Genomic DNA, 3724 nt, shown 5'->3' on the forward strand with positions numbered 1-3724 from the left:
TTCACACCATATGTGGGGATGAGACTACAGCTGGTTCCAATCAAGTACATTTGTAGCTTTGCAAATTACAGATCAATGCATGTATAGCAAACTAGCTGGAAATCAGGTTATTTAACTGTCAAGAGGTCTCTGTTAGTGACATTCCTAACTCTTAAAGCCAAGTCAGGAGTGCAGTTCCACTCTAATTTAGATGGCTGTGTTTCCATCAGCTGTTACGGAACAATCAAACTTTGAATGAATACAGCACCTTTCTAACAAGGAACCAAACTACTTAGCCAACAGAGCACTCATGTGAGCTTTGCCAGATATGTATTTGTAACGGGGTTGGCACCCACCTCTCATGAGTGCCCCCTTCTGTTTGGGCATGTCTGTGTTCTTTAGTTCTGGTGACCCCTTTTGGTGGTTCTCAGGCGGATTTGTCAGTGCCACAGTGCTCCAGATGAGTCATGCTGTCTGCATGTTAACCAGCACAAACCCCTTCTGGTATATGGTCCATCGGGGCTATCTCAGTACCTCTTTGGTGGTGTCACTCTCTAGTCCTCCCTGGGCTTTGGTCTTTAAGTAGTCCTGCCCTGGTATGGGGCTGTATCCCCAGGGCTTCCTCCCTGGAGACACTATCTTCCTGCAACCCTCCCCAGGCTCAGTCCCTACTCAGTCCTAGCAAACAACCAGGAGCTCACTCCATGCTCCCCCAGGCCCTGCTAGCAAACCATCCGTGGCCCTGCTGCTCTTCCAGGCAGCCAGGCCTGCAGTCCTTCCTTCTTCTGCTCCAAGCAGCATCTGACTACTACTTTACTCTGCAGCTCCTTTTATATGGTCCTCTTGGGCCCTGATTGGCTGCTTCCCCTGCAGCCACTCTAGCCTGCTCCTTTCCTGGGATGGCTGTGGCAGAACCCTGAGGCCTCCAGCAGGGGGCCTTTGGGCTAGTCCACCCCATCACAGTATCAGTCTATCCATTTTATATGGTAAACTGAGGCAAAGAAACAGATACAGATTAAGTGACTTGCTCAAGCTGGGAACAGACCGCAAAGAGGTCATTGCTTCAGTATCCCACTCATAACATTAATACACAACCTAAATGAAAAACAGAACCCTGAACTAAGATCTTGAGAGATGAAAGATGTTCACTTCACCTTTCAAGTCACCTACAAAAGATTCTTTGAACTTTTTGCTGCTTTATAATGTGTATTATAAAGAAAACCTGAAAGTGCCTTTTATAAAGGTTGTTTTTTTGCTTTTCATTTCTACCTTAGAAATATCAGGAATGTCACATCTGGTTTTGTTGGAGGGGAAGGATCTCAGAATCTTGACTACGAACTATCATCCATTAGCTGATGAAACCAGGAGATTGAATCCTCAACAAAGACATCCTAACTCTAATGTTCATTAGTCGTTGGTGTGAAACTCTCAAGGCCCACCTGCTCTCAGTTGCTCAACTTTCAGTCTTTCGACTCTTGTGATGCCATCACTTCATTAGTTCTCAAGTCATCAGAAAAGTCTTTCAGGGTAAACATGGCCTGAACTAGTAATATGACAAAGACAAGCAGAACCATGCTCTGCCCTCCCCCCCACTCCTTTGTTGTGTGTGACACAAATCTTTCTGTCCTTCCTCACAAAGAAGCAAAATAAGGACACAAGCTCATTTTTTTTAATGTTAAGGTCAGTCTTAATGCAATGTAGTACTGGAACCCCGAGGTGTATATATCACCCAGTCCATCATGTGCAAACTTGTTTTGTTTCTTTGGGGCAGGAACTCTGTCCGATTCTATGTTTTGAAAAGCGCTGTGTACATTTACAGCACTTAATGCTAATTAATACACATAGTTCCAAAGTTAAATGAATATGCCGTATTTGGTTTATTTTTTAAAAAGTTGATCCGTTCCTTTTTACAAGTGCACCGCAGTTTCATATTTGCTATACAGCGCAGTGAACAATTGCCAAAAGTAAACACTTTAGCAGTTATCAAAGTTCCAAACATTAAATGTTGAGTCACTAATATGTATTTGCAAAATATACTAACTTGTTCAATAATAAACAATGCAGGTATTCTTTAAAATTTAAATGTACTTTTTTTGTGCAACAGGGTAAGGGACAGTAATTTCCTGTACTGACCTAAACCAGCTTTTCCATGTGGAGCATTCAAACTACTTGTGGCAGGAATTATTGTGTGGAAGTTGTATTCCCAACGCCTTGCTAGTCTTTCCTTTGCGAGTGATGAGACAAATTTATTAGAAGCTAGAACAAATTTTGCTAGGTGATCCATCATACCGTATTGTAGGGGGTGACCAATTATTATTTGTCAAGGACCACACTCCAGAGAATATAATAAAAAATAATAACAATAATGATAATAAGTAAATAAAAAGATTTGGGGGTCCATTTGAAAGCATCTGGCAGTCTGGATTTGGCCTGCTGTCCACCTATTGACTGCCCCTGGCATATTGTATTAGCAGCCTTTGATTAGATTTCCCAGTGTTAATCTACTTGGCACTGGTCTGGCATGTGTTTTCACATATCCAATAAAAACAGATATTATTGAAAGTTGTATCTATGAAAATTATAAATAAAATAGTACCCAACAGGGACATATCATGATAAAAATACTAATGTAAGGAAATCTTACATTCTCAAAAAACCAGTACTGTACTGACTTTACACACTGTTGAAGTATGAATTGTATAAATTACACAGATGGGAATCAGATGGTTTGGTTTTGTCTGCCCATATTTTTTGCTCTTAGTTGTATTATCTTACCTGCAAAGAGTTAAAAAAAAAAAAGTCATGTAACCTTTTTTTCTTTATGATTAAAAAGACCCATAAGATTTTTTGTTCTTTTTTAAAAGAGATTTTCTCTCTACTTGTCCTTTACCTGATAAATATAGGTCTTGTCTAGCCTGGAAGATTCTTCAGTGATTAGTGAAGTTATAGTCTAGTCTACATTACAGAATTTGTGAAGAGTTGAGATAGCTAACATGATGCTGACCATGCCTTTGCAGTTAGTGAAGACCAGCACAACTCATATTCAGCATCACATCAACTAATTGAACTTCTGTAGTGAAGAGAAGCCCAGTAACATCAGAAAAGCCAAGAAACTGGAAGCAAGCAATAGAGAAAGGGAAGGGATTTTTATCAAGACCATTTAAACCTGTTTTTGCTAATGTCTATTTAACTTCGGTGTCTAATGAACATTTTGGAGAAAGGCTGTCTTGGCTAAAGATTCAACACCTCATGCTTTCAGTTATGTATGCGGAAACAGGGATGCCCAGAATTTATATCCCTGATCTCTCAGGTTGAAAACAAGAAGAAATAAAAGTTTCCAGTAACTCTAATTCTTCAAGAGCCATGTCCGTACATTCGCATCATGGGATGGTGTCCCTAGCATCTCAAGCTTGCAGAACCCTCGTGAAAGCCATGTCTATGGTCCTTTTTTTTAGGGAATGGAAGAGGAAGAATCTTTCAAGTCTAGGACTTGAAATATAAGACTGGGAAAAACAAGACTGGGACTTTTCAGCTTGGAAAAGAGACAACTAAGGGGGGATATGATTGAGATCTATAAAATCATGACTGGTGTGGAGAAAGTAAATAAGGAAGTTTTATTTACTCCTTCTCATAACACAAGAACTAGGGGTCAGCAAATGAAATTAATAGGCAGCAGCTTTAAAACAAACAAAAAGAAGTATTTTTTCATACAACACACAGTCAACCTGTGGAACTCTTGCCAAAG

The sequence above is a fragment of the Terrapene carolina genome, unplaced genomic scaffold (genome assembly GCF_002925995.2).
Source record: "Terrapene carolina triunguis isolate 2854851 unplaced genomic scaffold, T_m_triunguis-2.0 Scaffold58, whole genome shotgun sequence".
In the NCBI taxonomy this organism is placed as follows: domain Eukaryota; kingdom Metazoa; phylum Chordata; order Testudines; family Emydidae; genus Terrapene; species Terrapene triunguis.